Source organism: Dromaius novaehollandiae, chromosome 2 (assembly GCF_036370855.1).
Source record: "Dromaius novaehollandiae isolate bDroNov1 chromosome 2, bDroNov1.hap1, whole genome shotgun sequence".
In the NCBI taxonomy this organism is placed as follows: domain Eukaryota; kingdom Metazoa; phylum Chordata; class Aves; order Casuariiformes; family Dromaiidae; genus Dromaius; species Dromaius novaehollandiae.
The window spans coordinates 84595783-84620760 of NC_088099.1; the positions used below are offsets into that span (position 1 = coordinate 84595783).

Here is a 24978-nt window from a genome sequence, read left to right on the forward strand (position 1 = left end):
ATCCAGCTAAGAGGAAGCATTAGGGACAGGAGCTGGGGCTGTGTGAGCTTGGGCTTGCAGGCCACATCTTCGCTCTCAGAGACAGCACAGGGTGACCGAGTTGAGCGCTGGGGCCTTTGGTTTGGCTGGGGAGATGAAATATGTGGTCCTCTCCACCCTTCTCTTTCATCTATAAGGAAATATTTGTACTGATCTCGGGGCCTGGTGCTTAATTTTGGTTGATAAACAAAGGGAGCAAGGAGAACTGGCTGTGAGCCTCGTCTGGCCCTGTCTGGCCAGATAGGCCAGACATTTCTTAGGTCTGAGCAAAATCAGCACCTGCAGCCATGCTGATAAGCCCCAGCGCGCGGCTCTTCAAGACATATTGAATTCAGGTACTGGCTGTCAGACAAATAGATGTTGCAGCAGGAGAAAGGGCTCGTTTGGCACTGTCCCCAGTATTGTAAGGGTACCTGGAAACTGGCCCTAAAGAGACACAAGGGGAAGAGACTATGAGCCAATACCTGGGATGGGACTCTAGTCTGCCTTTGGATATGCGCTGTAGCAGATGGTGATTATGGCCAGCAAATGGAGGGGCAAAGATGCAAAGTGAGTTCCTATAATTTTGCTGTCCTGCCTAGGAAGGCTCAGGGCCATCCAGGTTACTCCTGGGTTTATTTCTGGAATTGCATGAAACAACATCAGCCCTACAACACAAAATTTTACAAACTGCACAGCTAGTTGGATACCTCCAGGGAGTGTTTGTATTGTTCTTCCTTTTTCTGAAACTGTTAACAATTCTTTTCTTGTTCCTCTTGCTTAAGTGCTACAAGTCATCTTAGAGAAAATCTATTGGCTCATTCAGAGGAATTAATCACTGTGAAGAAGAGAGTCACTTGTTTAGCCTTTTTCTTCAGAGATGCTCGTCTAGATGTCTAGTGAAAGGCTGTAGAGACCCAAAAGGGTACAATTATTAGTTGAGACTAACTGGGAGACTTTCCAGCCAAGTATCGTTCTACTCTTAATTAACAGGTTGCATCTCTCTCCATTTTTGCAAACACAGAATAAATTGGTCCTGAAGCTGTACATTCAGTGTGTCATGACACTCTCCTTAGAGCATCAATATGCAGGGTATATCTATTCAGTGCTATTCAGATTTGTACTAGGTTATAGCAAGCTAGAATATCTATATGGCTGAGTTCAGCATAGTCCCCAAAGCAGCATAGCATGTGAAAAGCTGATTTGCCAACTGACAAACACAACCCATATCTTTTCAGCCTGGTTAAGTGCCTTGTGCACGATGCTGTGCCAGTGTTGTAATACTGCTTTTATTCCCAGAGATCATTCACTTGGCAGCAGCACAGGGATCTCTGCAGCATGGCTCATTGCATAATGCAGACAAACTCAAAGTATTTCCCAAAATGACAGGGCACATCTACCTCCTGGGGTCAGAAAGCACTGAAAAAGATGTGCAAAAATGATTGTGTATATTAATTGTGTTGACAATGTTGGAACATGATAATCACATGTGTTGGGGGGGAAACAGACAGGAAGACTACATGGTAGTCTTTGCATTTGGGAAGGGAGCTGTAAAACAGTTTGGAAAATACCACCTGTGGTTATTGGCACACAGTTGACCATGATGGGGTAAGAGAGGTTTTAAAAAGTTGTGTCCCTGGGGCTGAACTAACTCTGTCTGCTTGCATGTGTGAACTTAACCTTCTCCAGTTGAGAGGGAAAACCCGCTAGCCTTCAGTGACAGAGTCTGCATTAACATGCCTTGCCTTGCTCAAAGCTTGCACTCTGACTGCTGCTGTGGCTACCTGACAAGCAGTAATTTGTTAGCCAGCTTTGTGACTGTGTCTGGTTTGTCCTCCTATCCCCTTAGTATGTGGTTACTCTGCCCTTAGCAGGATTTGCTCTTAAAATGTTTCAAGGATCCATGAGGTCTGACTTAAGCATGAGCATAAAAAATGGTTTGTGAGGAGCCCTTTAGAAGTGAAGGAAGGCAGAATGACTTTTTGAAATATCTGCTTATTACAGCATGCCAGCAAAATCCACTGAAGCCTGAAAATATATGGAGCTTGCCTATTGTAGAACAAGATAAATAATGACGCACCTAATGAGTTACACTGATGTGATGCAGTACAAATGTTTTACAATAAACAAAAATATCCATTTCAGGTCTGTTTTTTTATCAAAATAATGATTCATAATAACAAGCTAAAAATGCTAACGATAGGGTCTTGTGCTCTTGGGGGAAAGGGAATTATTTTTCATTGTATTTTCAGTTAAGCATCTGTTCTGTTTGTTTCTCTTGGGGGTGCATGTATTAAAATTTGCAAATGTTCACTGTAATTTTTACTAACTTAATCTGTTTATCCATCAGTTTTATTAATGTGTTCCGTCGTTTCCCTTCCTCCCTCCCTTCCAAGCCTTAGTTACTGTTGCTTAAAATTTTGGGGAGGAAGTTTTGTTCTGTTCTTTATAATTGGGAATTCACTACACTGGCAGCTGTTGGGTATAACATTCCTTTTTGGGGATTTTAAATATTGAACTAGAGAAGAGCCCTAAAAGATAGTGTGAGGAGAATATCTGAGAATTGAGGAGGGCATACAAAGTCGGAGATTAGACACCTGTGTCTAAATCTCGGCTTACTGAGGTTACGGTGCTGGGGGGGGTGGGTGCTTAGCACTTTTCTTTCACTGCTGCTTCACATAACTAATCTTCATCTGTTCAGGGGCTGTCAGTTAAATACTCCTTCCTTTCTGCTTCTCAGCAGTGTGTCTGCCCCTAATGTAGAGACACAGGTAGCTGTTTGCTCCTCCCTCTGGTACGGAGCAGGGCTGTGCAGCTGTAACAAGCCCCAGGGAGCACACCGGGTCTGTCCTTCCCTTCCTTATACAGGTACTTTCGCCTGAAGCAGGACATGGTGGTCAGAGCATTCTGGTTCAGTTCTGCACAACTGTCTTTCACAAGCAATGCCTAATCTTAAGTGAAGAGTTTTGCACTTTTCCAGAAAGATTCTCTCTAATAGAAAAGTTGAGAGCTCACGGTTTTGTACAGCTCAGTGTGATGTGCTGAGCAGACCATCAGTTTTGGTGCCTGGACCTGTTACTTATTTAGATCCTCTCTCAGTTTTTACACAGAAGGTGCTTTAAGCATTGCATCTGCTGTTTGTAATAGATGCCTTACTAAGGGTCATTGTATCAAAGAAATTTGGTATTGCTTTATAGTTGGAACAGGTTCAAGACATTCAGCATGAATTAACATTAAATAAGAAAAGAGACACTTGCTATACACAAGTTTCACTGGGAAAGGGGAAGGGTATTTCATTCTGAATGGAGAATTTCTGGAGATTTTTCTGATGCTTATTGGCTAACATCGGTATCAGCATTTTTTTGGCCATACAGTTGCACCTGGTATCAGACTTAGCATTCAGTGAAGAGGAGGCATGCATAGTAACATAAAGGGAGCATGCAATAACCCACAAACATTAGGTTATAAAACAAGCCTATATCCAAAAGGAGAGTAGGTTTGCAAGAAAGATGGTGACTGCATAGAAAGACTTGATCACATTTTGCTGAGTTTGACCACTAGCAAAAGATGCTTTTTAGCTCCTGGATGAAAGATCTGGGGAAGAAAAGAAAAATATGGAAAGGTCCAGATGAGCCTAAGCTAAAGAGCAAGGTCCAGCTGGACTCCCTCCCTGGGTATCATCAAAGCTCCTATGAAAGATTATTTAGCCTCTGAAGGATTCAAAGAATTTTTGGAATCAAATAAAAAGCTGGGGAGAAAGCATCACTTAAACCTACTAGTTACTGAATTCGAAAGGCAGTGTAATTCCTCTGTGCATTGTATTATGATCTCTTAGAAGACAGGAAATAAACGTGTGATAAAACCTTGCTGCAATGAATAAGAATAGACTTTAGTAAGCAGCTAATTACCTCTTTAATCTTAACAGATAGGCTTGTGGCACATGAAGGAAGTATCACCCAGTTGCCAGGACATGTCCTTTGCAGGTGTAAATATAGAGGTAAGTTTGCTGTAAAAGCCAGCAATATTTATGAGAATAACTTAGGGTTCTTCAGAAAGCTTAGGCATATTCCAAAAACTGGGCCCTCTCTGACCTCTGAAACATGCAGGTGAGGATTCAAATACCAACAGCATCTCTGTTTTTACAGCTCTGTATTTGAACAGGAACACCCAGTTCCAGTTACTTATCAAGAGCTGAAGTCCTCAAAACCTGCACTGAACTCTATACGCCTATGAAGTATACTCTTTGATGCATTCCTGAGAAGTACATTAAGCATTAATAATACAAATTCCTCCTCATTTTTTGCTGTTGGAAGTTCTGGCATTAAAAATAGTATTTCTTGGTACTGAGCTTATCGAATGGTGAACATATATGTTGAGAAAAAATTGTGGGGCATTTGAAAGGTTTTTTTTTTTTCCTTAATAATTGCCTGCTTCCATTTGGTTTTGATTATTTCCTTCTCCACCAATTTCGATCCCCTCCCCATATGGTGTGTCCAATTTATTATTAGTGGGTTGCTGCATTGTCTCCTACCCGATTGTGAAATTCTGCCTTCAGCATGGAGAGAGACAGGGGGAATGTGTGCACAGGCTCTTCCCTCCTACTATGCGTGCCTGGTGGACTAGGAGGTGTCAAAGTAATTTTTAGGGCTTTATACACATTGTATTTAAGAGACCATCTCTTATCTCTGTGTTCTTTGCTCGCTTTTTATGGCAACAAAGTAGGAATTACACAAGACTGGCCCTAGACTAGTCAAGTATCTATCTGTGTCCTTCTCAAGGCAATTGAAAAATATTTTTTCCTTATATTCCCCAGTGTAAATTATATATACAAGAATATTTCAAGAGCAAGCCTTTTGAAAATAAACTTCCTTTTAATAAAGAAAACTTGATAAATAGAAATTCTCCCTGTAAAATTTCCCCTGATATTTGAAATATAAAAAATAGCAAAGAATACTTGTTAATCAAAGCTACTGTTCATTATACTTTGCCTAAGAAAAAGTTGCACTGAAGGAATAAAAAAATAAAAAAACATAATGACGTAATGTAAATGGAACAATGTTTCATCGTCTAATGCCATATCTACCGAGGGTAAATGCTATTTTGCGCCAAAAGAAAGTTCTCATCTCTCCTTAGTTTGTAGTCATCAAAAGGCAAGAACATGCCCATCATTCAGACCCGTTGAAGTCGCACAGAAACCTTTCTTCATTTCAATAGTTCATTTACCTAATTGCATAAATAAGAGTCAAGAGGAAGTTGATTCTTAATGTGGCTTACATTTCTTTTCCAAGTTTCCAAATTTTCCAAGCTTCAGTTGCTGTTTTCTCCTAAAGACTCAAAGATAGCAAATATTCCTGCCTGAATAGGAAATTTCATGTACAGTCTTGAGCAAAGCCCCTCGGAGAAGGGAGAAAATTCACTATATTTCTCGGGTGCATTCTTCTCTTATGAGCAGCTCAATGCCTTGGCAAATTATTATAGAAATATGAATTAGGATTTAAAGTTTAGGTCCTAGATAGATCTGCTGACAGCCTGGTAAGAACTGATATTGATTGGGGAAGTGATAAGGTTGTAAGAAAAGGGCACAATGGAAATATACAGAATTTTGCCATCACCTGCTGAAACACGATCCGAAAAGTCAGGTGCTAACCTCATCTAGGCAAGGAATGTCTTGAAGGCAGAGGGGCTGGGTGCACTGCATGCCAAAATGCACATACTCAGCACACGTGCAGGGTCTCAGATGATCAGGAACGAGAAAGTCAGTGACTGAGCTTAAAGCTGCCACTAATCTTTCAGAAGGTTAAGCAACTTCATAGCAGAGAATTTGTGAGTGATGGAGATGGATCACTCTCTGCAAGCCTGCTGCTATTTCTCACAAAAAGTGGCCTGGATCAGTGTAATCCAGTATAATTCTAAACCTCTGTAATAGCCCTGTGACTATAAATGGATTTTCTCATAGCATAACACGCTATCCTTCAATGTTTGTGCCTTCAGAAGAAAAAAATCCCCAAAAGGTAATGACAATAACTGTTGAGCATGCATATGCCTGTATACCTCTTTGTGAGAAACTCTCTGTATCAACCTTAGGGTAAACATTTCTAGACCTTCAGGGGCGAAGCTGCAAAGAAATTATCTTTATATGGTTTGTGGCTTCTACTGAATATATAGATGTCAGAATTAGCAGGCTACAACAAGCACTATTTACATGATTACAGTGCTTGGACTCAGTTTTCAACGTTTTTCATTTTAAAAAGAGGGGCAGAGAAAGGAGTGCAGGCAGTTTCGACAATGCCCATGGTTTTGCTGTTGTTACTGTGATGAGAGGCATGTGAATGAGAGTGCCGTGTTGCAAACTGCCTGTAAAACTCATGCTTAATGCTAGCTCTAGCTCTAGGCAAAGGCAGCATTTGCCTGTGGCAGCCCCCTATAAGGAAAATGCTACGGTCACATGACAAATCACCATTCTGGTATAAATTCATTTTGCTGATTCAGATTTGCACTGGCAGTTTGTATGGCTGAGGCACTGGCTGTTTATGTCACTAAATTTGTGCTGGATGGGGTTGTGCTGTCCTTCCAGAACTAGCACGCATGCTGCATGATGTGCTCCCATTCATCAGAAATGCAATGGTTTGTTCATACCTGATACCAATCACATTTGCATTCCTAGATGGTCAGGTATACACAGAAAAAGTGCTAGGAATACAACCACTGTGGCCTGAGAACTAACAATTCTTCTACCCTCCCCATAACTGGATTAAGCTGACCCAGTTCCTTTCCCTGCCATTTTCATGGCAGGAGTAGCTGAGCCTCACTCAAGTATCTGAAGTTTGCTGATGCAAGAATAATTTTGCCTTTGTCTTTTCCATAGCCTGCCACAGCTATGGAAGCCATGAGCTGGATCTGCTTAAAAATCCAAAATGCACAATAAATTGACAATACAGCAATTTTATTATCCTGCTTATATGGAATTTGCATATTAAGAACTTTCAGAGGTGTGAAATGCCAGCATTTTGGTTAGGTGGCACTTTACATATCGCCTCCATATTATTTAGTCAGTAGTCAGGTTCCTGGGCTGGTAACCTATAGCTGATCTGTCCTATACTGGCATTATTCTTAACTTTCATAATGAGTTGTGGATCAGGGATATAGAAATCAAGATGAGCTGAATGGAGTAAAATGTCCCTTAAACGTGCCTGTGACAGGTTTTGATGGAGGAAATTCAAGCTTATGCCTGACCTTAAGAAGCCAAGGGACAACAAAAGTCAGCATGGTGTTAATGGGGTAATGCATAATGGGAAACTTGCAGCTGGAAATCAGTTAGAGCTGATCCCTGTTAAACACCTCAGAGAGGCTAGGTTACACCTATAGTTTAGATGACTGCACCCAGTATTAGCTAAGTTCCTAGCTACTTCATAACGATTTGTCCCTGTATGGTCCCTGCTTACAGCTTTTTCTGCAAAGAGATGAAGTTGGGAATCTTAGATTTTTTTGTTTGTAGATTGTCGCCTTCTGATGCGACAATCTCCCGTTCGCCTGAGACGGCACGGAGGCTCCCCCTGCCTCCGGGCCAATGAGCACTGACACCAATATGAGGATGCTACAAATGGCGTTTATTGTACGCATGTATTCGCTTATATACCTACAAGCATACTGCTATCTCTACGTCATATCCTTCCTCTTCCTTCCTCTTTCCGTGCCATCGCGAGATCTTCCGATCGCCGTTCCCTACATCAGATAGAGATACTACAGTATTCACCTCACGGCTTTACAGAAAGTGTTAAGTATCACAGATGTGTAATTCAGTTATGAAAAGGGGTTTTGCTGATAGTGCTGTTGCTCTTTTTAAAGAGTCTAAGTGTCTTCAGCCTGAGCTGCAGGCCCTCTGTTTCTGAGAACCTGGCCTGGAGCTCATAACATCTTCCTGCTGCTGTCTAGCTGTTCATATGCTTGAAATTCAAGCTCGTGCATGTGAACAGCATTTCAAGCCAAGATGCTTATGCTTAAATCTAAATTGAGGCTGCTACGGAATCTGGGATGTGCCCTTAAGAATAAGCTGGCTTCATTATTAAAAAGTCTCTAACAACACAGTGTTGAAAAGAGGATCCAACAGCTCTATCCTTGTTTTGCGTAATCGGTCCTGTACAACTGCCCCTCCTCGTTTATTTAGTGTCTTTAGGCAGGAAGAGGATGTTTTTTCAAAAGGGCAATAAATAACAGCAAGGCTTACTGAGGTATTGTAAGCTGATACACTTTTAGCCTAGAGCTATGCGGTTGTGTTATTCTCCTAAATAGAACTGTTCGCATGCTTAAGCATCTTGCAATATCAAGGCTACTTCTAGAAAATCAATTGAAAAACCTTATCTCCAATGACTAATCATCTTCATAATTTTCCTTTGGATAGAAGTGACTGAAAAGTAGATGGCTCTAATGAGCTGCAGGGCAATACAAGTTCACATGCTGGTTCTTTCACAGGTTCTGGTACTGCAAAAAGGAAACCAAATCTCTTTGTGGGAGTAAACTGCACAGATGAAGGGAAACCAACTTTAATGGAAGCAGTTTCCATGGAAGCCCTCCATTGCTTGAACAGTGTTTGCCTTTTGTGCAGATGTCTACCTGTAAAAGAAACTAGAAGGTTTACCATCCCAGATTGCTAAGGGTCTTTTGAAGTTTCATCACTGGAGGAGAGAGCATGTTTCATCATTGGATGAGAGGGCCTTCTGTGATGCTTCTTTACCTTGTGCAATCCTTTATGGGTAATATATTCCCAGTGGCTCCTACAATGAAGAGCTGCTCTTGAAACCTGATGGACTCCACAAAACACAATGGGTGAGTTACGATACTGAAAAAATCCTTAGTAAATTCTCCTGCTCTGGGCCACGATGTCTGTTTTGCCATGTTTTTAATTGAAGTAGTTTGGATTTGCTGAAAACGTGGAGAATCTTTTTCAGGTCAGTGAGAAGTAGTGAGTACTGTTTTATCAAGTCTAAAAGAAAAATGGTTGGGTCCAATGTAGAATTTGTAAAGATACTTAAGTGTACTGTGGATTGTCCCCTTCCTAACGCGTGTCTGTGTGCCAAAGGTTTGGATTTTTTTTAAATAATTTAGTGTCACCAGATAAAAATTGTCTGATTTCTTTGTTTGTTTGATTCAGATTTAGTATTTTGTCTAAAAGCAATTTTTTGTAGGAATTAGGTTCAATTAGAGCCATGGGAGCAAAAGAAAGGGAAAATGGAATCTACATACTTCTAAACTGGCCATTAAAGCAAATGGTAGAAATAGTTCTACATATCGGTTGCTTAACAATTTATACAAATGCTTTTGTTTAATTCAGCAGAAGTTCAAGAAATCAGTTTTCCCTACTCTAAGCAGACAATTGTGTTGAAGCTCCCCGTGAAGGTGTTCCTGGCTTATATCTACACCGCTCCTTTTTCAAACACAAGCTGTCATTCTCATTCTGCACTAAAGAGGAGAATGCAAGGGAAGGGCACTAGCTAAAAATCAGCCGATTACTTTATGGCTCTGGGCTTTATTTTCTTCTGCTTGCTCTCTGCATTAAATTAATAACAGAACTTGCCAGATCTGTATTTCATGCTTTCTTCTTAATCTTTACTGTCTAAACACTGAGAAATAGCAGACTACTTTTTCCTCTGGTGGATAGCTGAAATGCCCTTAGCAAAGGGCTCTGCTGTGTAAATGAGGCCAAGCGGTAATTGCTGTGTGGGCAGGCAGTGCCTGATAGTTTAGGAAGTGGCTCAGAAGTCAGAAACTTTATGAAAAGAATACCTATCCAGCCTATGGAAATCCTCATGCCCTTACTGTAAACTAGTGCAAAATTGTTACTTAAGCAGCACTGCTCAGCTTTTACTGAACTTATCTGTCAAAATACTACTACATCTCAATGTTTGTGTTTTCTGTGAGTCTCAATGCTTATTACCTATAATATAAAATCTCTGTGATCATTCATCGAGTCCACAGGAAAAACAGGAAAAATACACTTAATATAATCCATGTGATTAAAATAATGCCACTTTGGGATTTCCTTATATATCCTTTTATCAGGAAAGCTGATAGTCCTGGAGATTCAGTTTTACACTGATAATGAAGTCCTACTTCCTGCCTGCCTTCTTTTCCTCTCTTCTCCTCCTCCTCCTGAAAAAAAAATGCCAAAAAACTGAAGCAAGGACTGGGGCCCAATCTAGATTGAAGAGGATAAAGTGGTGGATGAGAGAACTCTAAAGCCTTGAATTTGTGTGAGAGCAGACTAATGCTACTCTACATTCCCTTTACTCTTCTACCATGATGCATACTGCCAAAAAGACCAATGAAAGGCTGAAGCAGGATTTTTTCCCGTTATCCTATAAAAAAGTGAACTGCTGTTGCAAACGTAGAGAAAATGTATTAAAATATATTAATTGAAATAATCATTCCCTGTTTTTTGGTGCTTAGGGGTTAGAGGACTATAGTGTAATAATTCTTTGGAGGAATGTGTCAGATTTTTGTGGTTGAGCCAGAAAAATCTCTTTTAAATTATTCTCTTTATACCTATAAAATCAAAGATGAATAAAATGGTAGCATTTTGTTAATTAAGCTTCTCATAACTGTACTATGTTAAATATAGAAACCCTAGAATTAGATTGGAGTGCTAAATCTCAATGAGAACAAAAGCTCCCAAACCTGGAAGTTCTCAATACTTGGAAGTTCTCAAACATGCATTATTTTAAAAGTTAACATAGTGTACTGTATAATAAAATATTTTGGGGATGCCATACTTAATATAAAGAAATGCAATTTTTCAATAGGGAGGAAAATGCACTGTACAGAACAGAAGTGTTGCTTGCATTTATTCTTACTGCAAACGCAGACTGAATTGTGACAGTCAGCAGAAGTCCTTGCATGGCATTTTTGCCAATGAAAGTTTTGCAGATCCAATTTTTTTTCGGACTGTGCTTTGTGTGCAGTCATTGTGCGTGACTGTGCAGGGTACAGCAGGCCACTTAGCTGGAGTGAAGCAAGCAATTCTTCTGATGCAACCAGAACCATCTAGCGGTCAGTCACATCCCTTTCTCTACCAGTCTCTCAATTCCCCCACTAAAGAATTATATTTTATTTTGTAAGTGAGGCAGGAAGATTGGTTTTATTTTAGTCTAGGGAAATGTAACTTTCCAGGTGCGTATTAAGATAAATACCCTTTGTGTCTGTGCGCACCTCCAAAATTTTATCTCTAATTTAAAACGGGTATTGGGCATTTCAGTAAATGAGAGTTCTTCTTGAAGAGTGCTTAGCAACTGAGCTGTGTTGCCAAAACTTGTCTACGTATGGAAGTGCTGTATTTTGACGGTTAACAAAATTCTGTACTGTTCTGCAATGCTAGAAAAATGTATCTTTTACTGAATTCTAGTGAATAAAATTGGGGAATTTGTCTAGTTATTTAAACCTGTTGTCTTTCCTTTTCCCCTTTACTTTCTTTCTTGCTACCATGCACTTAGTTAGCTTTCTTCCTTTTTCTTTTTAAGATAAATTGCCATCTCCTTATGAAGCCTGACTTCCCATTTTTGTAATTTCCTTACTAAAACAACATTTCTTCCTTCTCAAAGCATTCTACGAAAATAAAGATTTTGTCTTTACACATGTACGCTAATAATGCAGCATAGTGTCTATAATTCTTTCCATGCATCTTGCTTTCCAAGCAGCTATCGTAATTTTAAATCACTTGGAACACAGATAAGTCCATAGGTCCTTGCTTGGTGATGCTAAAATAATCTTATTGGTTTCCTGCTGAAAACTTGCATTAGATTTTTGGTATCAAGTGCTGGGCCATTTATGGTATGAAGAAGCTTATAAGTATTTTTAAATCTTGTTGAAGCCTTATCAAACTATGTGATGGAGCATTTTCTAAAGTAATGTGTTCAACCAAACTGTTTTTATTCATGGAACATAACAAGGAAGATAAGTACAGCTGTTTCAGTTATAAAGGAATGTTCTATAATATTAGGCTAATTGACTCAGCTGGTTTAATATAAAGGAATTCCTTTAGTAAAGGAATTAGAGATGCTTTCAGTATACTTGGCATAAATATGCCTCATATTAGAATATACTTCTCTGTTTTGACTGCTGTATTTCTTTTAGCAATTTAAGATTGGAAGGGACTTACACTATTGATTTCAGCTCCCTGCAGCAGAAGGCAGCCAAATCACAAAAAAGCTTCAAGGGTACCCTTCATTGTGAAATTATTTTGATTTTTCCCACATCGTTCCCATTGGCAAGCTATTGAAGAACCTTGCTCCTCTGATCATCAGAGTGCTGGTGGGCTCCCCAAACCATTGCTCGCCTGGCCATCAGCTGCCTGGAGGCGCAGGGGGCTGAAGCTCCTGAGTGCACCAGAGGGGACAGGGCCCTTCCTTTACAGGTGGCTTTTCTCACCAGGGTAATCAGCCCGTGAAGTTTGGTGAAGTGGCCTGGGTTATACAGCTAAGGCACGGTACAGTTTCAAGTATTTCAGAGAAGTGTTGTGATTCTTACTTTCAGATTTTTTTTTTCATGCCTTTCACTATTTGTCAGAGGTTATGCTAGGCATTTCTTTAAGTGGTGTACATCTCAGTATCTATTTTATTTTATTTATTTATAGCTAAATCACGTAGACATCATCCAGAAGAAGCACAGGAACAGAAAATACACACACACATGCACAAAGGCTTTTTTCTTGGTGTGATGGTTTTAATGAGAAAAAAAAATGACTCAATCCCCAAATGTCATCTTCTAAAGAAGACTTGAGGGAATGACTGCATAATGTTACTGTAGCAATCTGAGTAAACTGAATCAGAATTTATACTCCAAACAAATCAAATATGCTCTTTAATATGAAGTTGGTACTCACATTTTTGGCTTTTTTAACTGAGCTATGCAGGATTTTAATTTCTAATTTATATTAATTTGCACAGTCAAAATTTTCTGCTATTTTTGTGTATTGGTTTGTTATGTTTCTGTATTCAGTGCTGTTCACTGAACAGTTCCTGTAAATGAAACTGCAGTATTCCATATAAAGGCACCTTGCTACAAGATTGTGGGTGATGCTCCTGGTGTTTCTATGCTTACAGGGCAGAATTAACAAGCTCCGATCACTCTTAGCCATGCAAGACCCATGTGAAATATTAAATAAATATACTGAAACATCGAAAAAAATGTTAACAAAGCAGCCATTTTTTTCATTCTTATTGGTAGGATTCCTGAAAATCAAACCACTATGTTTAATATGAATAGTTCCAGATAGGTACAGATAGTGTCCACCATTGGTACGCCCCCATTTTACAAAGCCTGACTTCTTTTTATCTTTTTAAAGTCTTCCTTTTCTTTTCCTTTGGCTAAAATATTTTATATTAATAACAGGAATTTTTTGACAATTGAGTACTCTTTACACAATTATGTATTAAGCATTCTACATTTCTCTTTCAAGTTCCGTAATCACAGAATGTGACTTTTTTTATCTATTGAAGCATATTGGGTCTAATCATAGGACTGGAAGGGACTTGAAGAAATAGCCTAGTCCCTCTTTCTGCCTCAGGAAAGAATCAAATATACCTATGTCATTCTTGACAAAATGTCTGTCTATTCCAAAAAACCTTCAGTTGTGGGAATTTTATGGTCTCCTCAAGCAGATTATAGTAGTGCTGCTTGGTGTCCCTTGCATCAGAGGTTCTATGCCCCTGTGTGGCCCAAGCAAATATCAGAGAGGTGGTAATCATCTCCTTTCTCTTTTTCCTCTGGTCTTTCAAGAATAGCCAGTTTTCTTGTGTGTAAGAGAAAAACACTCCAAATATAAAGACAAGGCTGGCAACATGAAAATCCTCCAAATGGGATGTCTATGTCATTGGATGTCTGTGTCACTGGAATTATAAAAAGTTCCTATGATCCTAGAAAAGCTCTTAAATCTTGGTATAATTGGTAAATTTTGGTAGTATAGGTAATCTGATAATGGAAACAAATTGGCCTCTCTGAGGGCAGTTTTAACTCTTAGTGTGAATTAACATGATCCAGACATTGCAAAATTGCTTTGTTTCTCTTGCTGTCCCACAAGTGGAAAAATCTTAAGGCATTCCAATAATCAGGTCTTTAAGCTGGGTAGGACTAATGCAGAGTAGGCCTGTACTGGTAGCAATAATGAGTAATTTATAGAAGGAAAACACATGGCTCAGTGGTAAAAGCATGTATTATTGGACACCAACCCTGGGACAAATGTGTTCATGTTTACCAGGGAAATAAAAATAGTATTTGAGGCTGTAAAAGTTGTGAACTTCATTAAAAGTAAGCCTAGCAATACTCATGTCTTATTATATTGTGTGCTGATGGGCATTCCACACCACTGCACTGCCTTTCGAATGGCAAACTTGAAAAATACAGTAAATCCCTGAGTAGGGCCAAAGGTTTTCCTTCTAAATGGATTTTGACTTGTTAAGCCATTAACTGTCACTAATGTCTTTTTGCTTTGGTCTTTTGATGAGATGAGAATGTAGACTGTCATATGCTAGCACACAGGTTGCACACAGAGATATCATTGAAACCACACCATCCTTTCAAAATTGCTAATGGAATATGAATGTTTCTGAGAAATATGGGGAAAGACTGTCCTGCTATTGTTCTATCTTGCCTTCTACCACCTCAGTAATTGCAAAAATAAGTTTTAACGCTTGAAAATAAATTGGCAGCCTTATGCCAGTGGAGTACTTTCAGCTTAACTCTTGGTAATTTATTGCTGTTCCATTTTGATCTCCTAAGAATGTTGCTTTCTTGTTCCTGATTTATTTTGCCTGTATGGTAAAGCAAGTAAGGAAAGGGATGAAGAAAGGTGTGGAAAGATTAAAAGAAAACAGAATTATGAACAGTCTTATCAAATGCAATGCTAATTTTCTTCATCCATTTGTCTCCAAACAGTTGTTATGGATCATTTTATAAAATGTATGGTTTTTTTTTTCCTCTTACAAGCTGGATTTTATGCATGTTAATGAGTAATCAAATTCTATTTGTTGGCAGCATTTCAGAATTACATGTTGTTTTATCGATGTGGTCCATGAATGGTTAAGAAACCTCTGAAACAAAAACCACACTGAGAAATGCTAGTGCAGAATGTTAACAAAACATGACTTTTTTTGTATTTAATTATTATTTATTTTAAAATAACAGTCCTGATAAGGATTGGCAGATTTATGCAAAATGTGTTTTTAAACCTTCATTATAATTTTAAGCATTTTTTTTTCCTGGTAACAATACGATTCTGTTCTTAAGAATACCACAAAACATTAAATATCTGTCTTGATTTCTTTTGTGTATTGTGCATCCCCATTTGAAGAAACAGCCTCTCATTTTATCATTTTTAAGTTGCATAAAATATCACTAATTAATCAATGTGAACATTTCTGAATATTTCTTGGAACCTAATTTTCCTTCCTTTATAACAACTGAAATTATCAAAAGATGCATTATGTTAGTTGGTTCCATCACATTTATATTAACTATTCAATGAGATAACTTCTTCTCAAAATTTTTTTAACACTGTTGACTTCAAAACTTGAGGTAATTTCAGAAATTTCCACCACATAAATGAGCATTGAAAAAGCGCAAAAATTTAATTATTGTAAGTATGAATGCATCCTTATTTCCCTGAAAATATGTATAGTGAGAATCAACAACTCATGAGTTTTCAACTGAGGCTCTTTAATAGCTATATTTTGAAGAAGAATGGACAGCTTTTAGTATTTTAAGAGATTCAAATAACTCTTAATGAACTGCAGTTCCTCCAGGTTCTTTGTCTTTTAATCTCTTTCTATGGTTAGATAATCATGATATTAATAATACTGCTATTACCTGCTTGTGCTAAAAAGAGGTTCTAATCCATAAATTAATCAGAAGTAAACCTTGATCTATTTCAAGTTCTTTTGTTTCTCCAACTGCTATTTATTAAGAACATTAGCTCTGAGACTCCAAATAAGGAAAAACAGCTACTATTTACTATGATAATTTTTTCACTTTTATATAAGATCTAGTTACTATAAACTGGAATAAAATGGAAAAGGCCATATTTTTTTTAACATCAAAGCCGTTGTCTCAGATGAACAGTATACCTACCTCGGACCATTTCTATTCTAGGGTAGATTTCTTGCTAGGTTTATAGCCCAGAGGAGATTGCATTCTCCTCTCGGTTAGTCTCTAAGACCTTCAGGCTCCAAATGGTGCCATTTTGCCACCTATTAACATAGAGCTGGAGGAAGGGGCCTTTTTAAGGGGAGAGAGGACGTGAGAGGTTTGATCTCCCCTTCCAGAAGAGTTCCCTCTCAGTGTCTACAAACTGTGTGACTCCTCAGTGTGAGCATAAGATGATCCAGTGTCGTTTCTGGAGCTCATATGATAAATAGTCCTCTAAACCTAGATTCCTATTCTTCAGAAGTCACGCACATTGGTGGACCTCTTTTTCCATTTCTCTACGTCGAATACATCCATTTCAGTCAATTCAATATTACTGGGAAAAGTTTAAATAACTTCCCAAATTCAGCTTTTTGTTGAGCTGTTTGTTGGGTATTCAAAAGAATAGATTAGAAAAACCATGCTTATTCCCAGGAGTAGAAGCAAATGTCATCTTTATTTAATCCAACTATTCTTTGTCAGCTGCAGTCTCTGCCATAGAAAGCAACAAATAGCCCAGACAATCACATCTATCAAGGACTGTGAGAACACTGATATTTTGCTGAAAGTAAGTAATTTTTGTTTGCTTCACAATTACGAATCAGAAATTATTTGGGTACATAATAAACTGCTTTTCTAGCTGAAGTCCTCAGAGTTTGTTTCCCTAGAATTTAGGAAGTACCTTGATTGTACCTTGGTTGAAAGTTGATTTGTGTGTAGCACAATGTTTCAGGGTGTAACCGATGCCTTGGATCCAAAGTGCTATACAGGCTAGTTTTTGAGGATAGCACTTCTCAGTCCTTCCTCTTTTCTCTGGGGTGTCTTTCATAAGGACATCCTTTGGTCTGAAGCTGGGTGCCAGCCTGGAATCACAAAACCTTGTCCTTGAGGAAAGAAGTTTTACTGCAACTATTTTTTAACGTATAAAAAAAATTAAATATTGGAAATCTTCAAAACACTGCTTCCCTTTGTTTGAAAATTCAGGCTCAGAGGGTGACTTTCATGATAATGCTGTTGCTCCAAAAGGCAAATGCCTCAGGCAGATTTTTCACGTTGGAAGCATCTTTCTGACAAGGTAGGCCAATGATTATTATTATTGAAACCTCCTGCATTTTAGTGGGACTGACTGTTTGCCCTAACTGATGTATTGTTTTCATGGCTTGTTAAAGGACAGCTTTTTCCCCAGAATACAGTGCTCCATAGCTCTATCCTGTATCCTGACTACGCATCCTGTAGACTTTGGGCCTCAGGATGAATTTTTAGTAACGTTGCTAGTGAATGGGGAATGGATTTGAATTAACAGCAGTACAACTGTCTTCTGTAGCAGCCCGTGATTTTCTCTTTCATGACTTCTCTTTTCTTACTCTGACAAACAACCCAATTGTTTTACATTGGCAGAGATTCTTGTAGGGCCTGTTGCAGCTTAACCTTCACGCGCCTTCTTCCAGGCTCAGTGTAAGCAGCTGTAAGGACATAGCAGTGTCTTTGGGCCTGAATATCGATGGAAGAACATAATTTTGTGTATGTAGATACCATTTTACATAAATGAACAGGTCGTATACTGCATTGTCTCTCTTTCTTTCCCTTCTCATGCCAATAGGCAGAGATGTAAATTCAGTCTGGATGAAATACTGTAAATGAACCGGAGTGAGACATTAAACAAAGGTGTGAATGATACCATGACTAAAGAGAGCCAAGACATCAAAGATGTGGGTTTTTTCAGAAAAGAAGTTAAAACAGTAGACAGAAAACAGTTTACTTGTATTATTTCATATCAAAGGCATTTAAATAAGTCATCTGGATGTTAATACTGTTGTAATTTGGAAGCAAAAATCCAGAAACAAGAGAGGCAGAGCACAAACAAGATGGGAACTGAAGAACTATAGATCGAGTTAGAGGAAATCCCTTGGGCTTGCAAATAGAGGCCAGGCCAGTGAGGTTGTAAACAAGAGCCTACTCATCCCACGTACAGTGTGTATTCTACCTTTTCTTTTTTTTTTTTTTTTTTCTCATATGAGGATTAACGAGTACATAACTGAAATGGTCTGCAGTCTTACTTATTATTACTGCTGATATAATCTCTGGCATAATATGTCCCTCTGGTGTAATATGTCTGGTGTAATATGTGAATTAGAGAATTTGGTTCCCCTTGATTTACAAACAAAAGATTTATTCCATTTTCCTGCAGGTTTCTGTCCCAGATTTGGTGTTCCTTGTTGGATAAAAGGCTACATGCTTGCAATCACTTCCCGCATTCTTCAGACTTCTCCTTCCAAAAGGCTAATGTCAGACGCATCTTTTTTGCATTTGGAGAGTGGAGTCAGAGGAGGACACAGATGAAAATCTCTGGACTTTTGAACAAGTAAAAAGTACATATCTGGGTCTTGGGACTCAGAGCTATCATTCATTCTTATTGCTCATTCCAGACAATCACAATGATATGTTCAGGGTATGCTGTCCTACACCAGCCTGGGGAGAAGCTGCTGTGCATAAGGACTCGTGCATCAAGCACTGCATCCACTTGTCTGCAGTTTACCTCTAGGGACTTGGGAGCAGCAGAGGCTGTTTGCTACAGTTTGCCTCCTAAATCATAAGCAGAAGGACAGTCAGATTTCCTGATGTTGATATTCTGTGCCTGAGTTTTTTTCTGTGGTATTTTCCAACTCGGACAACATTCCCAAATTGCTGCTTTGGGAACAAAATATATGCCTGTCTAACATTTTCTTTCATGTTAAAGCTCATTTTTAAAGGCAAAACAAGGTAGATTTTGGGTAAGGCTACTGTTAAAGAATATTTTGGTTCCAAGTCTTTCCTGAATCTCTGATCAAACCTAGCAGAGTATGAATCCTACCGCATCTGCTGTCCATGCAGAGCAGTCAGATTCCTCACCTAACCTGGATTTAACCTCCATCACTTGACTAGGGTCAAGTGTCAGATGGCGCTCTCAGGATTACAGTATACTTGTTGTTTGCTGATAAGACATATCTCTGTTAAGAGCAGGAAAGACTAGCTGATCTTCAGCTGATCACTGATCACATGGAGAAGAGTCATAATGGTCCCCAGAATCAAGCAAACCCAAGTTATTGTTATTTAATTATTGGAACTAAAGAAATTTGGCCTTTCAGTTAGTTTTTTGAGCCAATTTTTCAACTGAAAATGTATGTAGGATGGTTTCCATATCTATCAAGAACAAATTTCTGGAGTGGTCTTCATTCTCCATCTAGACATCTTGTTCCTTAGTGGGATTTGATTGTACTTATCTACTTCCTAATAAGCAGATTTTTCAAACCTGTGACCACTTCCTCATTGATTCATGTCTCTGAAAATCGTTTTTTTTGGTTGTAACTACATTTATGAGAAATGTGAGAGAAGTTCAGGTTAAGTCCACTCCCCCTTACCTGGCATTCTGTAAGGACACCTGATTTCTGGGAATGTCTGTAGATTTTTCCCAAGGTAATGCCTCATATTTTAACATAACAGAATCCCATATTAATTCATTAATTTGTCTCTCCTTTTTTTTTCTCCTCAAACTTTTTGCTGCTCTTATCAAAGTAACTCTCTACTTCAGAGAACAGGTGTGCTATATTCTGTATGGGTAGGATGAGAGCCTTCAAAGCCTGCTTTTCTTTTTTTTCTTTTTTCTGCATTCATAGCAAAATATGCAACGGCACTCATCTTTAAGCAAAAAATTTAAATGTATGCTCCCAACCTTCATTTTTCACGCTCTGGGGTGTCTGTTCCTAAGAACAGGAAGAATTTGGAAACAATAGGGTAGAAAGGAAACTACAGCAAGTACCAGAAAATAGTGAAAATAAGCCTCAAACAAAATGTAACTAAAAATGAAGGGGAAGCCAAGACAGATTTCTGCAGTTGGAAGATATGCATCTTCGGCTTACAGTGTTGACTGGTCTTAAGGCACATGCTTTGATGGTAGAGATAGGACAGACTGAGTCTTAGATCTGCAGTTCTCTCTGTTTTTTTCATAAGATGTGTTTTGTGAGTCTGTCAGAGCCTAGCCCTAAGCAGCTGTGCATCTGGCGGATCTTCCTCCCTCTCCATGAAATCTGAAGTTATACTGTATTATTTAGGAAGAGCAAGATGCAACTGAAACTATTCTGTGGGGCAAGTAGGTTTCAAAACAAACCTTAGAGACTAACAAGTCTGAGAAGCTGGAAAGTAGAAAGTTAGTAGAAAGTAGACGTGGTGGAAAATCTGATTGGAAGCTGCTGTGATTCTGATGGCAGTGAGAAAGACAGACGTATGGGACCCACACAGAGAAGCTGACTATATATTCTTAGCCATAAGGTTTACAGAAAGTTGGGCCAAATTTTTAATGGGTAATATAATGATTCCAACCCAGGTTTTCATGGCTCTGTTTTCTTATATTATCATGCCACAAATGAAACTTTTGTGTCACTGAATTCCATGAATAATAGTTTGAACTATCTGTTTGAACCTTAGATAAGGCTCCTACACTTTGTTTAGAGAGCTGAATTCAGACAGGCCTTAATAAATCTTAGCAAACTAATTCCACCAAATTAAGTCTGAATTTCTAACTGTTTCTGAAAAATGGCATTACATAAAATAGGAAATGTTGAAGACTCTTTGCACAGGAACATAACTCAGAATAGAACTGGAAAATCTTCCAAATATGCCAGGATATATTTTTGCTTTTGTATCTGTTTTATGTGGGGTTTGTTTGTTTGATTTTTTTTTCCCTCAATAAAAATCTCTTTTTATTTTGGTATATTTTTAATCTTATCAAAACAAAAGGACAGAAGTATTCTTTTCATAAAATGTCAGCATGGGACTTTCTTACAATATTGTTGAAATTTGATCTCTTTTCCTTCTAAGACTACGTTCTAATGCAATTAACTAGATTCCTCAAAGCTTTTATAGGATGAGTCAGCTTGAGGCAGGGAAGCTTAAGAGAAAAGGGAACATCTTGCTGCACATCTGGATGATAAGCTTTTGGTTTACATGCCTTTTAGCTGCCAATACACAACAGTACATAAAGGAGTCTCAGAGGGAGGCATCCGACGTGGTATGCAGTTCTTTGCCAATCTTCATGTGTTTTGCTGACATCCAATGGATGTTCCAGAAATTAATTTCAGAATAGTATCTAATCCAATGATTTTTATTTTTCAGTCTTTTGAAATAACAATATCTGGCTTTTAGAAGTTTCTTAACATTAATTTATACAGAGTGGGAGGCATTTCATACTTTGTTCTTTTCAAAATGATTTTAGTGCACAGAAATAAAATCTTTCTAAAGGCATAGTCATTTATGTTTAAAGCACTGCAAAAAGTGTAGTGTCTTCAATAATGTAATATCTGTAGCTGTACTACTTATTGGATGTCAGTATCTTGGCCTCTGAATAATCAATCTGCTATAACTTTGTTACTTACCAGCTTACTGATTGTCATGTTGATAAGACTGTCACATAAATTTGGACCTACTGATGATTTTATTACTCTCAAATATTCTCATAGCCACACAAGTTGGAAATAAGTAATTTAATCTTTATGTAATATGGAATAGGTAATACAGAAGCTTTCTAGCTAATGTCACCTTGACAAAGGCTCTTAGTAATGAATGATCTGCCATAATTCATAAGAATTATCCTATTAAATGTACTAATTAAAATTGATTTATCAAAATACACCAGATTGCATAAGTAAGTGTATAAATGTTATTTTTTTGCACAGTATACCAATTTGTAATGTGTTTATAATCCTACCTGAATAGAAAATATTGTCCGAATTTCAAAATTGCTTTCTACCATTATATTGCAAATCGGAGGGGGAGGAAGGATCTGAAATGATGCATAGCAGTAAAAATAAACTATATTCTATTTGTGTTTATCTCAATGATTCTTCTTTTTCTTTCTCCTTTTATTAAACATTGGCATGAGGTAAATAGTGGGGACATAATCTCCCTTTTTAATTGAGTAATGGATTCTCTACAGCACATTGAATATATTTATTTAGTATAAATAACATGCCAAAATTAACAGTAGTATTGTGGAGCTGTGATAACCAAGGGTATAAGACAGGCAACCTGACATGCTGCTTGAAGCTCTCAAGCCCTTTTTAAAGTCTGATGAAAACAGCACAAACATCAAACTATTTAGGGAGTAATTGTCTGAATGTTACTGAATTATGTTAATAAATTGGGAAATTTTGAGAATAATATTAAGAAACAAGGGAGAAAGAGAGAGAAGGAGTGTCTGTGTGTGTGTGTTCATTCTAAAAATGTGTTATTAGGGGAAAAGATAGGTGGTAGTTCCTGTGCATTTGGGCTAGAAATAGTATGCAAAAATGGTCAGGAATCTGCAATATATAAGATATGCAGGAAATTCAAAAAACATGTTTGAGGCCATGATTGATCTTATCCTGTAATGTTATGGATATTAGTAATCAAGTTCACCTCCTGAAAGTTTAGTTTGGGGTTTGGAGGGTTTCTTTCCCTTAGCTAGATTGCAGCCGGAGTAATTTTTTCCAGTGCATGCATGGCTCATGTTAGATTTGAGAAAGTGCTTGTGTGCCCTGAAGCTTGATCTTTTCCTTTTTCTGACTGCACCATTTGGTTCAATAAAAAATATCATCTCTCTCTCTAGATGTTGATTTTAAGAATAGATGGACTGGAAAAGGAGAAGGGATGGTGTCTACTTTTGTTCCATGGAAATAAATTCCAAAATGACCACTGATGTCTGTAGATTCATGATCAAGTTAGAAAGACTGTATTTTTTTTTAATATCTAATAATGGCATTATTAATGATCGCAGGCATTTTTCATTTTTCCAGACTAGCTCACAGTCATATGGGTAAGTACTATTAGCCTGCATACAGCAGGGGAGATCAGCTGATGTGTAAAGCCTTTGCTAAGCTTAATTGGCTAGTTTTGCATTTTGCAGATGTTAGATTTCCAAATCAATAATCCTGTAAATGCACACAAGCAGCTCTGATGTAACACAGAATTTTATTTGCTGCTGCTTTGGAAAGACAAATCTCATTTGCAATGTAAGAAGTTGAACATAAAGAGAATATGCCCTTGCAAATTCTCTTACCCAAGGGTAAATTATAAAATTGAATGTCAAGGTCATCCTGACAGACAACATGTGCCTTGCAGAAAATGAAATTGCAACCTTATATACCCCGGTTTTGAGTATTTTAATGAGGCCTATTTGAGGGATTTTTTTTTTTTTACATTGAATTTTAGCCCTCATGGTAACAATAGAAGCTGAGGTGTGTAGTTGGGTTTTGTGTTAGGAGAAATAGACGGCGCTGATATTACAGCTGCACTCTGATATGCCATTTACTCGGAACAAATAGAGGGTGGTATGGCAGTTGCTATGACAACCTGCTCCACTTCGGAGCAGCAAAAGGCCTCTCAGCACATTTTGAAATTACTTCCTTCTCATTATGCTTCAGCCGTGAAAAAGGTGATGCCTGCAATTAAATATCAATGAATATATTTAGTTTAAAAATTAAATTACATTTTTAGCCTGCTTCTTGGTGTGTGATTAAGCCAAAATAGGTTGTAACAGCAGTAATATAAGCAAAAGGTTTGTGCAGTGTGCTTTGGTTTTGATTCTTACAAGGAAAATAGATGCCTGTGTGTACACATTTCACATGCTGTAATATTATAAACTTCCACAAAACATTGTATGTGAATATGGAACTTGAAAAGAAGGGCAGGGTATAATATGAAAGTGGTTTGCCATGGAAAAATCTTTTTATTCCGGCAATACCAAAGGGTGAGGAAAATGAAGGAAAGAATGTGTAAATCAAGCAATGACAATGAACTGATTTCCTGGCTAACAAATATATCTAGCAATATTATTGTGTTGAAACTCTCCACGCTCTCAATATCCTAAAGTATATTATTTTCCTGCTATTATATGTAAATATTCTCTGCAGTACTATAAAAAATGGCTAGCAAATGTGCCTTTCATGTAAAAGAGTGAAGCATGAAAGTGCAATGGGAATTTGGATTTCCTTAACAAAGGAGTGTACATGGAATCTGTTCTGAAATAGAACCGTATTCAAAAACTATACTGGTATGGAATCGGCAGTCATCAAGATTCAGCTCAGCTACTACACACCACCATTTGATTTTCTGGTTATTCTATTTTTGCGCTTTTGCTCGTGAATATCTAATTTGCATAACAATTTTACAGTGACTTTTTAATGATGTGTATGTAGTACACCAAATGTTGCTATTGGATTATGCAAATCCCTGTAATCTGATTTCTTGAAACCACTACACAATTATTCTCAATAACCTGAATATGAGGGTACAGGGTCCTCTAACCTGATTGCCTCCTAGTCCGAGAACATTCAGGCAGGTTGCCAGCAGAAAAGGTACCTACCTCAGCTTCCTCGCTCCCTTCCACTGAAGCAGTCATTGACTAGAATACATGTGAAAGAGAAAGAAAATTAAAAAATTCACTCCAGCACATTTCTTGTTACTCCACTGTCTTGCTACATACAATGCAGGTGAGCAGAGATCTGGCTCTGGAAGTGCAGAGCACGCATATGCAGGTGCTCGTGTGTGTCACATATACGTGGGGGTGCATGAGTGTTTATTTTATTACCTTGAAAGCTTTTTTCTTCTACAGTTATACAGTAGGCTAAAAAAAGGGTTACTGACTAGTCACCCATTTTTGGTCATGGATAGATCAAGAAAATTACATATCTTTTAAAAATGTGAGCAGTTAATAAAAATGAGCTTGTAGAATTTTATTAAAAAGTAGACACCAAACATGTAATCACTAATCAAGTCAGTCTT

At 38.0% G+C, this 24978-nt stretch overlaps 1 long non-coding RNA gene across 1 annotated transcript; it reads left to right on the top strand.

Moving 5' to 3' along the window:
* The first annotated feature begins 8428 nt into the window (after window positions 1-8428).
* LOC135327521 (uncharacterized) lies at window positions 8429-22049 on the top strand. Its single transcript, XR_010387761.1, has 4 exons — window positions 8429-8841; window positions 16669-16753; window positions 17170-17260; window positions 18374-22049. It is a non-coding gene; the product is annotated as an uncharacterized LOC135327521 (long non-coding RNA).
* The last annotated feature ends 2929 nt before the right edge of the window (window positions 22050-24978 follow it).